At 37.0% G+C, this 17,857-nt stretch overlaps 1 long non-coding RNA gene across 1 annotated transcript; it reads right to left on the reverse strand.

Annotated features, from left to right (window-relative positions):
- Positions 1-1,057: 1,057 nt before the first annotated feature.
- Positions 1,058-17,711, reverse strand: LOC145464160 (uncharacterized). The gene is made up of 4 exons (XR_014041398.1): positions 17,602-17,711; positions 11,920-11,985; positions 11,097-11,162; positions 1,058-2,387 (listed from the first exon to the last, which is right to left on the reverse strand). It is a non-coding gene; the product is annotated as an uncharacterized LOC145464160 (long non-coding RNA).
- Between the last annotated feature and the right edge of the window lie 146 nt (positions 17,712-17,857).

Consider the following 17,857-nt stretch of genomic DNA (forward strand, 5'->3'; position numbering starts at 1 on the left):
AAGACATAAGGTTTATAGTGATACGTTTTGAAGCTTGATAACCTGACATTAATCTTCAACACCCCGCTGGAAGTAATTTCTTAGAAGATAACGAAGCAAGCCATGAACACATTTTTTTTAATTGGCCGATAATTTGTCGGGTTTTGCCTTTTCATCTCGACTAAAAGTGACGAAAGTTCTAAAATTATTCTAGACTAAAGTTTTCGCTGGGTTTTTTTTATCATTATTTCGTATAGGAACAATCGGATTCATGGCTTGCCTCTGCTATCTCCTTGAAATATATTGCAGGATGATATCTTGATAAATAGTTAAGCTGTGAATGGCGTGGAGCTAGAAATTTATATAAAGAAATGAGACGAGCCAGTTAAAATGTCTACAACTGCAACGTTTCTGCACAACATTGAGAGGGTCGCGACATTTTAGAATCGCTATAGTTAAGTGAGTTTATGTAGTTGGGGCGCAAGTTACCCAGCTATATAAACTTTCTTAAATATTTCGATTTAAAAATGTTTTTCCTTCTCAGTGTGGTGTAGAACCGGTGCAGTTGTAGGAATTTTAACTTGCTCTTCTCATTTTTGTAAATAGCTTTCTAGCTTCCCATCTTTTTACGGCCGACTATTTAACAAGATATCATCATGGAATATACCATCTTGAACACAAACTAAAATTTACTGGATTCAAAATCTTAGTTGTTTGAAAAACTCGAATGATTGGAATCAACTTTTTTTCGTTAGTTTGTGTTCAAGATGGTATATGTTAAATTTTTTTGGCGGGAAAAATTCAAGGGGGACCCCCTTAAAATGTTTGTCAAAAAAGTTGTCAGGGGAAACGCTGTGCAAATTTTCTCCAATTTTCCCGCCAAAAGTCTTAGTATATATAGGGCAAATTTTTTGATGACACCTTTGTAATTAATTTAATTGAATTTCATTAAACTAATTAAGGAATAGTTGTAGCTTATTCACTTGTCATTATTCAATTAAAGTTATTTGAAGTCAATAAAACAAACAAAAGAAGAAAAAACAAGTTTGAGTGTTGTATTCATTACCTTTCTTGAGAGAATAAAATAATACTTTATTGAATTAAAGTTAACAGTAATAATAATACACAGTAGTTAAAATTATAAGAAAAAAATTTAAAAAAACGGCGCATGCGTATTTTAGGCGCCCGTATTTTTTCTAAGTTTTTTGGCGGGAAAATAAATTTTTTCGACAAGGGTTGAAAGAAATTTTTTAGAAAAAAAATTGGCGCATGCGTATTTAAAGCGCCCGTATTCTTTTTGTAAGTCTTTTGGCGGGAAAATTTAAAATTTTAACATGGTTCACCCTGAGAGTAAATTTAGGCAGTCAGGACAATTTTTAGAACGCGTTTAATAAACACAAGTGATTGATTTTGTACAAAACTAACTTGATGGAATACGCTTGAAATAACTCAACAAAACCTTAGCAGCAACATTTTTTTTTTCAAATTCTGGTTTGAAGAAAAACTTTTTAAAATCGCTTTTGGCTGAGAAATTTTTTTAAAAAAGACAATCCATTCTGAAATAGTGGTCCGTGAAAGAAACTAACAAAAAGTTGTGATTCTAAACACGAAGGCTGACTATAAAAATTTGCTTCTCAAGGAAAATCAAAGACTTACCAAAGCTCACGATACGAGAACTCGGTAAATCATATGATAGAAACGTTCGTGACTATTGAACAACAATGGTGCTGCGTTATGCTGATGTCTATTCGGAATATGTTAAAAAGTTTAACACGGGAATTATTCAAGTTCAAGAAATGTTGCCGTATTTTAACTGGTAATTTGAATAATAAGGAAAAGAAAGTTTCGTTTGGTACCCTGCTGCCTAGCTGTTTGTCTAAACGAGCCAACAAAATGTCAAATAGCTCTTCACAATCTTTATTTGATAACTTCCCAGTTGAATCTCCTAATGGTATTGAAATTCCCGCAAAAAGCCTTATAAACAAACTCTCAACGGCCGCTAGTGTAACGCAACACCACTGATTTTCATGTCACGAACGCGTCAGTCACACAATCCACCGAGCTCTCCCATCGTGAACAAAGACAAAAAAAGATTAAAAATGGATCAAAATTTGTAAAGCAAAGCTGAAAAAAAATTTACTACAAAACCTAACTGTAAATTATTTTGCCGAGCCAGGTCATTTTTAATTGATAGCCTTCGTGTTCTATTTAATTGTGAGGAAAACATCACCGAAAACATCCACGCCCTTCTTTTTGGCTTGAAAAAATCTCTCAATCCTTCTTACTTTGGTCCCTTGTGTGCTTCATGTATGTCTGTCTTTAGTGTCCTAACTTCTTAATATTGCCTCCAGTGTCTTGCCTTTGCCTTTGCCTTTCTCTTCCCTCAATCTTCTGGCCACAGAGAAATCCTTCAAGAAAGCAAACAAAAAAGAATGCTTGAAATCCATACACTGAGCTTTGTATTGTATTTGCAATTTCTTTGCAACCACATAAAGCTTTCTTCATCCTATCCCATATACACTGGCTACAGAATTCCCGTACTGTTGGTTTCTTTATTCTCATCACCTGTTTGCTTGACAATGCACTGATTTTGTAAAGTAATGAGTCACAAAACCTTAACATTAACTTACAGTAACTATTAGATTAATAATGGTTTAGACGTACTTCCTGATTTTCATTACTCTTTGAACAGAGAGGAATAGAGTTGAATTTGCAGACTGGTTAGCAGGCTATAACACAGGCTTCAAACCCAATAATGAAATTACGCCAGTAGTACAATTAATGACAACAGCGTGACACTATTTGATTCAATAACCACTTTTGCTGTTGTTGTTGTTTAAACAGTAACCCGAGTGAAGATTAACACCCCTGGGGGGTCGCCCCATAATAGCCTATATGTGGAGGCTCCATCCAAAAAGGGTTACCTTTTTCAGGCCTCAGGTCTATAGAAGGGCAGGGATTTCACAAGCTGAGGTATATGAAAGCGTAGGGAAATCTGTCATTCAATTATTTAAAAGAGCCTTTAATTAATCATGTGAAAGGGGTACCTTTTTTCAATTAAAGGTATACAAAAGGGGTGCCTTTTCTTTCAAAATGATATACAAAAAGGTAAGGGGTTGGACCTTGGGGCAGAGCCTCACAGTATAGGGGAATCCTTGTTTACAATATTTGCCTCATTAGCATAAGCAATTCAGTTTCTGATGGAGCTACAAATAAAACAGTTCTGAATATTGAAAGGTCATAGTAAGGTTAACTCTGCCAATGAATATGAGCCTGATGTATTAAATATTTTTTGTGCAACACAGGTTTAAAAACCCAAACTTTTACAAAAACGTATGAGCTCATTAGGGTTTTTGCCAGCCAGAAATTTTACGGTTTTTGAAAGACAATTTCTCCTTGAATACTTACACCCAAAAAGTTACAAATTTCACCACGTATTAAGTTTCACTAGCTCTCTAACCGCTTGGAGTCAATTCATATCTAACATGTTTCCTTCTGTACATAACGCCGTATGTAAATGAGCAGAAATGTAAACAATCACGTCACCATGAATCCCCCTATAAAACTTTGTAGAGTGCCCTCCTCCCGGGAGATTAACCAGCCTCAGCAACAATAACCACTGAAAAGCTTCAGTTTTGTGTCTATGTACAATATTTGCAATAAATGTACTCTCAATTTACTTTTGTTCTGTCAACCTAGAAAAACAAAACTACACGTATCTGGTGACGAACAATTTTTTTTTAAAAAAAAAAATTAACTTAAAGAGAATAATTTGTGTACCCAAATTATGTTGTATAAATAATATGTCACCATGCTTATTTGAGAGAAATTTCGCTGTCAAGCCTGGCTTGAGGGGAATCTCTTGATGTTGAGTCTGTGCATGCACTCGTGAGTGTGCACTAATGATGTGAAAATTGTCCACAGTAGGGATTCTGAGGAATCACCTTAAAACGGGGAGTAATCTGTCAGTAGTCAGTCAGGATGTAGTAATCAAGACTAGTCAGTTAAAATTTAAGGTCATCTGTCAATAATTAAGTATTGCTCAGATCAAAACAGGACTTGCCCGTCGGTTTAGATAAGACAAGATAACATAATTTATTTAACGTCATAATAATTATACTCAGGGGGTGGTTACACGGTTCACCGAGCCAGAGGCTCATGGTTAAGGTGGCTCCATAGGGTAATCGTTTATCGCGTTGCCCGCGTTAGTGTTATGTTTTGAATGTTGTTTTTACATTCATTTTTACACCCAGTCCCCTCAAACTTGTTGAATGTAATATGCAATGATGAAATATTGTTTTACTATCATCTCTGTAAACATTTTGCCTTTTAATCTTGGCTTTAGCTGTGATTTTGTTGAATTTCCTTCCGTTTAATCACAGGCAGCCCAAGCTCTCTCTACGAACCACACAAGCAACACAATATGGCATCGAATTATACGGGATTATATGGGATTTTCTACAAGATATCCATGGAGGTAGTTAAAAGTGAAAATTCTCAATAAAAATGGCTTACCTTATTCCAGACGTGTGTTGTTTGCTCCTGGTGTGGTTATTTTACCGATTGAACTTGATTTAAGCGACTTTTTTGAATTCCGATTTTCCCTTTATAAAGAGAGGACAAGGCGAAACACCTCAGTCGGTACAGCCTGCCGAACGAAGTCAAAAATCCCAGGCTAAAATGTACCCACGGCCACAAATCCACCGCAGAATTCAAGGGCAAAGGTTGATCTTTCATTTCAATCCTCTAGCCACACAATCGCAGCCCTGCGAGCGACGCCAGGCGGCTCTTCGTGTCCCCAGTGAAACGATAAAACCATGGAAGAGCTCCGTGTCGTTTGATCCGCGACCCAACGACCGTTGAAATCGGCTTGGTAACCTCGTCATATTGGCAAACCAAGACTCGCGGGGGTACTAGACCGCAACTTGTCAAATTTGTCAAACGTAAGATCAACAGCGAAAGCTCTGTAGAAACTGAGGAGATCACTTTTGAAGTGGAAGTCATGGTAAGTTTTCACGTTTACGCACCTTTGAGTTTCCTTGGTCCTCGCCTCACCAATTCAACTTCATCTCCCCATAATTCGTTAAGAATTCTCCCGAGCAAATTTGAGCAAAACAGAGTTCAATTTGCTTAGGGCAATTTCTTTCTCTTCGTATGTTCTAGACAAAATTTTGCTGGGTTCCATTACAGTTTCCTCACAATATTCGTAATTCCACAATACCCTAAGAGAAGCAAATTTAGTTTATCAGCTCGAGAATATTTTATACAAACAAATCAAAGTTGCATAAACGAGAAAACTTACCACGACTTCCACTTCAACTAGTGAGACAATCTCAGATAGTGCAGAGCGCAATTGATAGCTCTGGTACAGTAGTCCCATAACTACTCACCCCTACTCGGTTCACTTCCGGTTTGTGTCTACCTTGGTAGTCTGCTACGGCTTTTCCCCTTTGCAGTGTGTATGTTTCAAGGTTGTATTTTCATTCAAGGTCCAAACATTACGCACAAATTAATTACTACTGGTGCTTTAAGTTGATTTTCGTTCATTTTAAATTCAACAATACGCTGAAGCAGCAAACGTGACAATTTAGCTCTTCACGCCAACTTTGTAACTTGATACTTTTGTTTTCCTCGCAAAGCCATGTAATATGAAACCCTTGTTTTCTCCAAAACATACGGAAGATGTCCTTGTTTTTTGGAGATAAATGAAAGAAAGTTAAATATCTGATGTCGTGATGAAGAAACGGAACAGAGACGATGTTTTACTAAAAATGCAAATTTTTACCGATGAACAAGAACTAATTTAATTATCAGATAGTCACGAAATACCACTTTCTTTTTCTGTTGCCACCTTTATTGTTAACAATAAAACAATTAAAAATTAACACACAACGATATTGATGGCTGAGAAGCTTTTCAACGAAAAGTATTGAAGATAAACAGCGCTACTTGGCCGATATGAATGAGTCTCCTCAAAGACTGATTAAATTAATTTGCGCTTTCATTAGGTGCCACGGCGTCTGCAGCAATATTTGAGCATTTTCCTGGTTTCTTTTGTTACAAATTCACAATTTGCGGAGTATTAACGCCACTAACTTGAGAACTTTTTGGTCTCTCTTACAGACACAATTAAGGCAAGAAATAAACAAGTCGCTGAGGAGAAGCAATATATTTGAACTCTGACAAGCACACTATTGTAGATTGAAAACAGCAGATGATATTTGTTGAACCGACCTGTTTGTAATTCTAAAAGCTACGCAGCCACAGTAACGTTTCACTTTTGCAATAAAAAGGGACAACTGGCGCTACCTGAAAAATAACTGCCGTCCTTGGTCGCATGACACGATATATAAAATACTGCGCGTAAAGATAGTGTATAACACTAACAATGCTACAACGCATGCGTCTTACATGTTGAGCTCTACCATAAGGAAAACCACTCAACATTTGTGCGTGATTCCGTATGCAATGTATCCTTCACCTAATATAGAAGCCACGAACCCTAACTAATCTACGCATGCGTTTAGGGCAAATTAATTTTGTTCTAAGGAGAATGGTACCACAAGGAGAGCAAGGGGTTACCTGAAACAAATATATAGCTTTGCGATGTTCAAAGTTAAGCGACGGCGATGGAATGTGTTTTACGTAGAGTACACATGTACCTTTCCCACCCTACTCCCATTATTTCCTTGCCTTTAGACTAATTAATTAATTGAAATTAATTAATTAAACAGACATTAAAGTTTACACCTTAGCGCCATAGTGCCTTAGTTCCTTAGCGGCAGGCAACCCCCATAACCATCCCAATAGTGCACTCTGCACTAAAAATGATTGAATCTCCTCAGTTTCTACGGAGCTTTCGCCGTTGATCTTAAGTTTCTTTGGTTTTGAAGCCATTTTGCATAAGCGTTCTGTACGATTTTTATTTTGCATTGTAAATTCGACCTGAGGGAATTACAAGAAGTCATCGCGTAGAATGCCTATTGTTCTCGGGACATTTACTTGCAGTCGAATAAAAATTATAGGTCTGTAATATTAGCAGCGAAGCGTAAACAGGGACGCTCTGATTGGTCAAAGATCACGTACGCTTTCCTCCGAAGGGAATACTGCCTTAGCTCATTAACTTGTCAAGGCGGGGCTAAGAAACAAAGGCCTCGAAAGTTATTCTTTATTCTATTGTTTCCGATATCGCGTATTTCAAGCTGGCTATTTCAAGCGTTGGACTTGTAATGGATATTTGCATCCGATTTTTACCATAGGCCATTACATGTATCCGGGTTTTTCGTACCAACGTCTTTTCGTACCACCCATTTTCGTACCACCTACATACACGTTCGTACATGTTCGTACCACATAAACATACATTCCAAATAGCACAGATTTAGACTATCTGATAGTCTAAATGAGATTTTAGATGTATAGCATGGTTTTGGTGTGATTTCTTTACGTAAAGGATATCACAGAAGAAGTTCCGGAGAATAATTATCCACGGAATAACACTCTTATCTTCACGCGAGCGAATTATTCTGTGACAAAAACTTCGAAGATTGTTGTCACACAATAACTCGTTCGCCTCTTCGAAATTTTTCAGTAATTGGCGATGTTTCCCTTACTTTATTCGCCTTGAAATCCCCTAAAACTTTGCAAGGAATAAAAAGAATTGTTTCTTTGCTAAAGATCTGGTCTTGAAAGCCGAGCTTCTCAAAAATATCTGACTGATGACACCAGTCTTCACACTGTTGTTGTCACATAATAACTCGCTGGCCTCTTTGAAGTTTTTCAGTAATTGGCGATGTTTACCTTACTTTATTCGCCTTGAAATCCCCTAAAACTTTGCAAGGAATAAAAAAAATTGTTTCTTTGCTAAAGATCTGGGCTTGAAAGCCGAGTTTCTCAAAAAAATCTGACCGATTGACACGAGTCTTCACGCTGTTGTTGACAATAACTTGCTCGCCTCTCTGAAGTTTTTCAGTAATTGGCGATGTTTACCTTACTTTATTCGCCTTGAAATCCCCTAAAACTTTGCTAGGAATAAAAATAATTGTTTCTTTGCTAAAGATCTGGGCTTGAAAGCCGAGTTTCTCAAAAAAATCTGACCGATTGACACGAGTCTTCACGCTGTTGTTGACAATAACTTGCTCGCCTCTTTGAAGTTTTTCAGTAATTGGCGATGCTTACCTTACTTTATTCGCCTTGAAATCCCCTAAAACTTTGCTAGGAATAAAAAGAATTGTTTCTTTGCTAAAGATCTGGGCTTGAAAGCCGAGTTTCTCAAAAAAATCTGACCGATTGACACGAGTCTTCGCGCTGTTGTTGTCACACAATAACTCGCTGGCCTCTTTGAAGTTTTTTTAAAGTAATTGGCGATGTTTACTTTACTTTATTCGCCTTGAAATCCCCTAAAACTTTGATAGGAATAAAAATAATTGGTTCTTTCGTTTAAGCAAAACAACTGCGCGCTGGTCGGTTCCCGTGCTGTTCTCTTTGTCTGCGTATCACAAGCTTTTCGTTCGCCTTTCTTCCTTGAAGAGAAGACGTCTGCTACGCAGGATTACAAAAAATATTGTCTTACGCTATACATTGTCTACCTCTGTCCTCGCGCTTTATATGCCTTTGCATTTCTTTAGTAGGCCAAAGGTAAAATTCTCATTGGTTAGTCATGAGGGAGGCCGAAAAGCCTCCCGAAAATGTCGACTAAAATGTTAGTCAACATGTCCTTTGGGGTTCAAAGCTTCCAGAAGCTTTTTACCCCAAAGGGCATTTTGTCGCTTGAATATTTCAGTTACAGTCAAGTGGTTTTCTTGAATGGGTATTGTTTAGTTTTGACAGCCATTGTTATACAGACGTGTGCTTAAGACAATAGCTCTTCCATCGAAGACGCGCCATTTTCAAATGCAACTCCAACAAGAAGTTTTCAAACTCAAAAAGCTACAGGTTCCTGTGGACCGATTTTCAAATTTGAAACGGGTTTTGTTTCAGTAAAAAGCCATCTTTCATTTGCCGTGCGTGAAAATTAGGAAGGCCGGTTTAGATGGTCTGAAAATTGCTTCTGAAAACGGTCCCCATACAAAAAATGGCCAATTTTTGCCCATTTTCAAGAGCAAAAAGCTACTCCTTATACCTCATATATCAACTTACTTAACGGCTTAAATTGAAGATTCAACCTTCTTCTTCAAAAAGCCGCGCGTGAAAGTTGAAGTTTTAACTCCTGGAAACCAGAACAGTAAGTTTTATCAACGCTATTGGGCCAATTTGGACCCTTTCTTCTCTTAATCAGGGCATTTCACGACAGGCAAACATTCAAATTTGCCGCTTCGCCGGTCATGAATAATTAATAATGTCCAGGCATTCTACCCGATGTTTAGTTGACAAATTGCGGTCTAGTACCCCCGCGAGTCTTGGTTTGCCAATATGACGAGGTTACCAAGCCGATTTCAACGGTCGTTGGGTCGCGGATCAAACGACACGGAGCTCTTCCATAGTTTTATCGTTTCACTGGGGACACGAAGAGCCGCCTGGCGTCGCTCGCAGGGCTGCGATTGTGTGGCTAGAGGATTGAAATGAAGATCAACCTTTGCCCTTGAATTCTGCGGTGGATTTGTGGCCGTGGGTACATTTTAGCCTGGGATTTTTGACTTCGTTCGGCAGGCTGTACCGACTGAGGTGTTTCGCCTTGTCCTCTCTTTATAAAGGGAAAATCGGAATTCAAAAAAGTCGCTTAAATCAAGTTCAATCGGTAAAATAACCACACCAGGAGCAAACAACACACGTCTGGAATAAGGTAAGCCATTTTTATTGAGAATTTTCACTTTTAACTACCTCCATGGATATCTTGTAGAAAATCCCATATAAACCCTTATAATTCGATTCCATATTGTGTTGCTTGTGTGGTTCATAGAGAGAGCTTGGGCTGCCTGTGGTTTAATCTTCCAAAATTTCCACAGCACATTGCATCTTGCGGATATGAATTTAAAATACGAAAGAAGTAGGGTTTGTTAAGGCAGTTTCTTTGATTTTTTCAAATTTATATCTTTCACCGCTGCGGAAAACTGGCCTTATAGAATTCCGTGAAAAACGAACGCCAACTAAAGTAAAATATTTATTACCACTCGGCGAAATTCTAAGTAATTTCACCAAAGGAAACGCGAGAAAATTCACTGTCAGCTTTGCTTTTTGTGATCACGTTGACGCCATAAAATATCGAAAAACATCAACGTTTTCCTAAGCCCACGTAGATTACTAAACATTTCGTCTTCAGTGCGCGCAATCGTAAAACTTTAGGGAGCCACCTTAAAGTGTTTGACAAGCTAAAAATACTACACAAATCTATGCAATTAATTTGGTCAAGTCTAAGTTACTTTGAGGCCAACTGTCAGGTCCCAGTAAAGATGTAGCAAGTGAAATATGAATGGTCACTTAAAATTTCAATCCATCTGTCAGTGGTTAATACAGATTAAATAATTTGGAACCACCAAGAACATGGAGATCAAAACATGATTGTCAGATAAAATTTGAGACCAACTGTCAGTTGTCAGTGAGGATGTTGAGATCAGATTCATAATTATTTTGAGTGTGAGCACTTCAAGGCCTGTTCAAATTATGATGGTCAACATTTTCGATGACTAGATCTACACATTTTAAATTTCTTGTAGTAAGACGAAGAAGTACCACTTCCAGTTGACAAATCCTTGCAAAAACCCCCACAGAACTTCGCAATCTTTCCGTCTAGTAATCCAGAAAGTCATGGATGTTCCAAAATAATCTTGACACCAACAAGTAATATTCAACCAAATATCTCAAGACTGAATTCAATTCCCTAACGCACAGGTACAATGTACCTGTTCTTTAAGGTGATTAAAATTATAATGATACCAGGGGTTTCATTAAGGGATGGGCACCAGCCAAATTGAATGGCTGAGAAGATGATTTTGCCGCCCTGGTTTGAACATCCAGAGGAACGTTTTCTTAGAAAGAAGTTCAGTTTAAAAGGTTTTGCTTACCTGTGAAAACCAGCTGTCCTCCTGCTGAGAATGTCAATAAAACCCCTGGTGATACATGTACATGTTCACACTAGTCCACTGACTACAGATATACCCTGTAGAAAAACTTCGACTGACCTTCCTTGTCTGATGTATTTCTCTTCCTCCACTGATCCTTTGGTGTTTATGTGGTTCTTGTTTGCCCTGACAAGAGATACAAACATATTGTCAAGTTACTTATGATTTCTTACAGTTGGTACATGTATACTTTAGCATTGTAAATTTAACTGACGGAATAAGAACTAAGGGCCTGTTTACAAGGAGAGAGGGTTACCCTAGAAGGCGGGTTACCTTAGCAAGCGGGTTACCCTACAGCACTCACACACTTCCTCTTTTTTCCTCCATCATGTTTACAACGCAGCTAGGGTTACCCGGATAGGCGGGTTACACTATCTGCGTGCTAGGGTTACCCTGGCAGGCGGGTTAACTTTCTAACTGTTTCCAGACCCTTTGAGTGTAACTGCGCATTAAGTTGTCCCAGGATGTAGGGTTACCCTACCAGTAAAATTTTACTTGTAAACCAGGGCTATCTTTTGTTCTCCAGCTAAGGTAACCCGCTTGCTAAGGTAACCCTCCCTCCTTGTAAACAGGGGCCTGTTTCTCGAAAGCCCCAGAATCTTTTTGGGCCCGAAAAAGCCATTTTTAGTTAATTGGTATTTAAAGACAGAGAGGTGCATAAGCCTGAAAATCCTTGTATAGAGAGAACCTCTGCTCATATTAAGAATATATGATTAAAACAGCTCTGTGGTCAAAAGGTTTGAGATTTTGCTGTGGCTTTTCGGGTGTGAAAACTTCATGTGGGACCTTTGAGAAATGGTCCCAGGCCCGAATAAAAGTAGTAACATATAGAACTGCAGGTATACAACTGTACTTGTGAATACCATACCAGAAAGTAACTGACCTGATCTACATGAAGCTGTATCTGCCTCTGCAAATGGTTTTACATGTAGTAGTCCTTCTTGTTTGCCTGAAAAAATGAAAAAATTTCAATGAAAGACCTATCAATTGCTGTTTACGTTTGAGTAGAATTTATTACATGTACATGCAACGTGAAAATAGCATTCAAAAACATTGTATTAATAAAAGTGACCAATTAAACAGCAGCTTTAATTACATTTTTTCAGCATTCTCTAGGTAACCAAGCTCATCATTCAACCTTCTCAACACACCAAGATGATCTAGTGTTCTTTTGAATGAGGCCTCAAGGAGGGGGGGGGGGGTCCTTCTTAACTACCAATTGGTCGTGAATTTGTCGCTAAGGAAGGTTTCAAACCCTCATATTTTGAAAAGCAGACCTCCTAAAGATAGCTTTTGCACAAGTTTGTTCCATTGAAGGGTCCTGCATAAGTTTTGAAATGATGGCCATATTTGACCAGTTACGTGACCAGAACAGAAAAACCTCTAAGACTTAAAAGGCATCTAAATCCGAAAATTTAAGGGGCTTTCTTAGAGAGCTTAAGCAAACTATGATGACGACAGCAATGAGAACATCACCAAACAAAAGGTTTCATGAGCAAAACAATAGCATACATTATAAATCTTTGCACATTTCTTTGCTGTCCTCTGCAAAACAAGAATGTGCAATGATCAAGTTCTGCATTGTCTCAGGAAGGAGAAGGACAACGGCTAATTTTTTTGTATTTCCATTTGGAATTGAATGCAGTCATCACAAATTTAGTCTGAGCAAAATTTTGAGAGCCATTGGTGTACTGAACAGATCTATAGAGGATGTAATGCGATGGAACACGCAAAACATGTTAAGAAATAATGCTGAAAAGACGCAGGTTATACTATTTACATCCCGGTTCACCAAGACACCTAACATCGAGAAGCTCTCTTTTGACAATACCGTGATTGAACTAACTGAGAGAGTTTGTGATCTTGGTGTTAATTTAGATAAAAACCTATCACTGACATACCACATAAACGAGACGTGCAAGAAAGCAACTAACGCCATCAGGTCCATAGGCCGCATTTGCAAATACCTCACCAAGGAAAATCTTAAACTGTTAGTTAATGCGCTTGTAATATCCCGTCTGGACTACTGCAATAGTATCCTTTATGGTCTCCCAAAACAGGAACTGGATGAATTTCAAAGAGTTGAAAACACTGCCGCACGCCTTATCACTGGAACCAAGCAATACGACCACATCAAACCTGCCCTTCGAGAATTACACTGGCTACCTGTTGAATCACGGATTATATTCAAACTTCTGCTCATCACTTTTAAGATTATCCATGGACTTTGTCCAGCCTACTTGTCGTCCCTCCTACAACAATACCACCCGCAACGGAGCTTACGCTCATCCTCTAAATTTCTTTTCACTGTCCCTACTGTGACATACGGTGAACGTGCCTTTTCTTTCTCCACACCTATATTATAGAACAGTCTACCGGATTCTGTTAAAAATACAACATCTCTTTCGTCTTTTAAATCTGCCCTCAAAACATTCTTGTTTCGGAAATCCTACTTCTGATTTCATTTATTTTATTTATTACTGTTATTAGAAATATTTCATAGGATTTAACTAATTTATTTTTTATAGTAATGTAAGCGCATTGAGTTTTTTTTAAATGCGCCCAAAAAACTTTATTATTATTATTATTATTGTTATTATTATTATTATTATTAGTATTATTATCATCATCTAGACAATTGCAAATTTCACTGGTAAAATATAAATTCAATTTTGACTAGGCTTCATCCTCAGAGTCACTGTTATCGTTGCTTAAGCTCCCTATTAACTCCCTAACGTTCTTGCGGTTGCGCCGAAGGCATTTTATACGCACTCTTTTACATGCATCTCTTCCCAGACAATGTTCTTCTTGACATTTGTTGTAGTGTTTGTAAAGTTGCTTTCCAGGATGTCCATGTTTTCTTCAAAATTTTCCATGAAAAAGGAAATATTCTGCAGGTGAAAACTTTGCTTTATGCACTTTTTTTCACTGGGGAAGCCATATTGAAAAATCAAAGGCCCTTTGGACTGCCTCAAGTCGTTAGTGCTGGCATGTTGAATCGATTAAATCGATAATCGATAAAAATTAATTGAAAATAATAAATTGTAATTCGGAAATTTATAAAGGGATACTCTGTGAGTATTGATTTTTAAATTATTCTTATCGCTTTTATTTAGTTATGACCTTTATCAGCTATCAAATTTTTAAGGAATCAGTAAAAAGTGATCTGGTTAAAGATTATTAGTTACATGATTAGCTTATTTTAGATTGCAGTTGTGTCATTTCCCTTATGATCTGGTAAATTAGTCTTTTGTTAAATTGTGTCACCTTTCTAAGCTTTTATCAACAAATCGTGACCTCTTCACTAGCATGGACTTTGACACTACGCATAGCTGACTGTAAAACCTCGGTTGCTGCTGAAAAATGTTGATTTTAGCAATGGACAAAGGTTGAAAGTCAGTTAGTGAAATCATTTATTTACAGTATATATATATATATATATATATATATTAAAGTGAGAGTGTCAAACGCACTCTCATAATCTCTGATTACTTCTAGTCATATGTTCTTTTATAGATTATATTGTGTATTGTATATAATGTTATCACATGTTATTAGTTGTCTTAGCTATAAAATTGTGTTCTTAACTCTTATGTTAAAGTGCTACATAACTATGATACATACATACATACATACATTCTTTATTCAAGACGCAAAGTTACAAAAGTATACTTATAAAAACAAAAGATAAAAAAGAAAAGGCGTCTTGAAAAGGAAGTTATGAGGTAAACCCTATGTAAAAACTCCCTAAAATAATACGAGAAATACAGAAAATATATAAAAACAAGGATCCTTAATTAAACATTCAGATAAAATTTGAGCTTGGATCAGAATAGCTGGAAGCTATCAGCTTCCACTAAGTCTCTTGGTAAATTATTCCATAGCTTAACTATTCTAATAAAAAAAGAATGTTTGTAACAATTGAGTTTGGCAGGTTTGATATAATTGATTTGATTTTGATTTTGTACGTGTATCACATAGAATTCCATGAAAGAATAAAAACGCTGTGCACCATATGCAAATATCTGCATTAGTTCCAGAGATATTTAAGTTTGAAAAATGTGTAAAATATGCAAATGAGATGACTGATGACATCATACACTCAACCCAATATTATATCAAGTATATAAATAGAGCTATCTTGGCAAATTTGTAGCACAGACCATTGAAACTTGGTAGGGTAATAGTTCTTCAGAAAACACACCAACGGCTATAAAAATTCTGTTCCAATGGCAACTCACTCTTTTCCAGTCCCCACCCACTTGATTTCAATATGTTAGTGATTTTCAGCTCCCAAAACGTTAAATGAGGCCATAAACTCAAGCTAACATATTTATATGCTTTCTGGATCATGCATATGAGGCACCATTTGCAAACATCAAAATGGAATGCCAAAGGTGGTCAGAGATGCCTTTAATATTGGGAAGGTCTGGAGCCCAGTATGTTGCCATGGTAACAAAACTGTTAAGATCACATTGTGGAGCACATTTATTAGAATCTTACAGCAAAGAATCAAACATTTCTGATACAAATTGGCTGAGATATCTTTTTTCATCATATTTGATCAAAATTTGGTTGAGTGTATGACCTCATCACTGGGCTAACTTGCATATTTTAAAAACTTGAATATCTCTGGACCAAAACGAGATATTTGAAAATAGTAAACAGCATTTTTTTCCTCTTACAGGCTACTTGTTTATGTTTTAAAATGGCTTTGATAGGAAAGATGCGATTTTTGTCACAGTACCACTTTAATATTTTTATACTCTTACATAAATTTAATTATTTCATACTTCCCTTGTAGCTAAGTTGTAGTTAAAAGTGCCTATAGAGGAGAAAATCAGTCTAAAAGGAGGAACAGTTGATCTAGAATCTTTGGCCATATAAATCATATAACATAGCTGGTTGAGAACCGGTGGGATAAATATCCCAGTAAGTACCAGACCATTTTTCTTAAGCTTACGGTAATACTGTTACAACTGACTTTCGCTGCGTAATGTTAAATCAGATTACAATTTCTTAAATTTAGAGTCAGGTCACTTGAGCGCTACAATGCCATTACTGTTATCAGGTCTTAGGATCATGATGTCTTTGTTCTTTTTGAGTTTTCTTCAGTATTTCAAGTTTTTCCAAGTCATGCATTTAGTGAAGTGGTTGTCACATGCTGGATTTCACTTCTACTTCATTCGCTTTGCTCTTCTCTGGGAGATTTCTCTTAAGATCTTGGTGAAGAAGTTCAAATGTTGTGAAAATGTGACTTTTATTTAGATGCAATGGTTTAGTGGAAAAAGTACGACCAAATTTCAAAATGTCAAGTTCTTCTTCAGGCAATTTGTAAGACAAAATGTTGACAACTGCATCTTTGTAAGTGAAAGGAACAGAAGAATTTCTTGTGAGGCCCTTAAGTTTCTTCTCATGTGCCTTGACAAATTTGCTGACTTTTTGATCAACATTGTTTTGCATGAATTTCTTGAGAATGAATAGGTCATGCTGTTCAAAACCTTATCAAAGTGAACACAATTCAAGCGTTATATACATGTACCTCTGGTCGCAATTCGATCTGGATGCCCTGATCTGACCCATGTGCGCTCCTTTATGTACAGTGAGATATTGATCATAGCTGTCCGGTCAGCCTTTCAATTGATTTTATTGATCATAGACCTAACAGTTAATTTTTGTGAGTTACACCTGCTTGCTTATTCGCAGAAAATGCACTTTAGAGGTTTGTTTTTAACCACTCATTGTCATCTTCTGCACGACCGAAACCCGTCACTTCAATGTTTAAAGCCAGTTATTTGCTGTCAAATTTAATTTAAACCTAAGCGAGTTGCATGAACTAAGGGCTCAGACACAAATATAGTGCTAATAACAGCCTGTCACAAATAGCTACAAATGCTTGTGTCTCCAAGGTCTGTATGCCAGGCCAGTCCCCATAACAAAAAATACTTAAGATAAATAAATTGTCTTGAATCTGTGTGAAACAATTAAAATCAATAGCACCAAACGCTGTCAATTTATCGCCGGTTTTGTACCTGTCTTTTAAAGCCAAAATTGATTAACCCACAAGTTGCCTGAACCATATCTATCTACCTATCTTCACAGGAATCTTACATTAAGAACGCAAAGAATGGTTACACAGGAATGTCTTACACAGGAATGTTTCAAACTCTCCTATTACCTTGTGTGCATGTGACTAAGTCACGCAGACACGAGGCAAAAAAGGAGAGAGATTTCCAACAATGTTATGACGTAAACTAGTCCAAAATACATTATAATAATCACAATAATTCATTTTACATGTAATCAGGGACTCCTAAATCGACCAACTAATCTGCCTTTAACCAACCGTTTTTAAATTCGCGATTAACTAACCCACGATCAGGACATTTAATCAATGATTAGGCTTAATCGGCGATTAGTTTAATTGCGGTTTTGAACAACTGTTAAGTTCAAAAACAGTATTATCCTCTCAAGTCTTCAATATTCTTAACAGAAAGAATCCCAGCCATTACCATATGTAGTACTCACAGCTGCCATGCAGAGTTTCTTACTCCCGTAAAATTACCTTCTTAATAGTTTCATCTGATGTCCACCATTGGCCTCTCAGTACTCTAGGCCTGTCACTTTATGTTTATGTGCTTCATGTTTTACCTGATAAGTAATACAGATACTTTAGCAAGCAACGTACTGTCTCATTTTTAAAGTAGAAGATGCAACATGATTCCCACAATGTTCAAACAATTAATCAATCAATAAATCAATTGTGTATATTTATATATTTAATACAGACCAATGAAAAGTATTCATTAAAATAAGGGGTA

This window comes from Orbicella franksi, chromosome 12 (genome assembly GCF_964199315.1).
Source record: "Orbicella franksi chromosome 12, jaOrbFran1.1, whole genome shotgun sequence".
Lineage (NCBI taxonomy): Eukaryota > Metazoa > Cnidaria > Anthozoa > Scleractinia > Merulinidae > Orbicella > Orbicella franksi.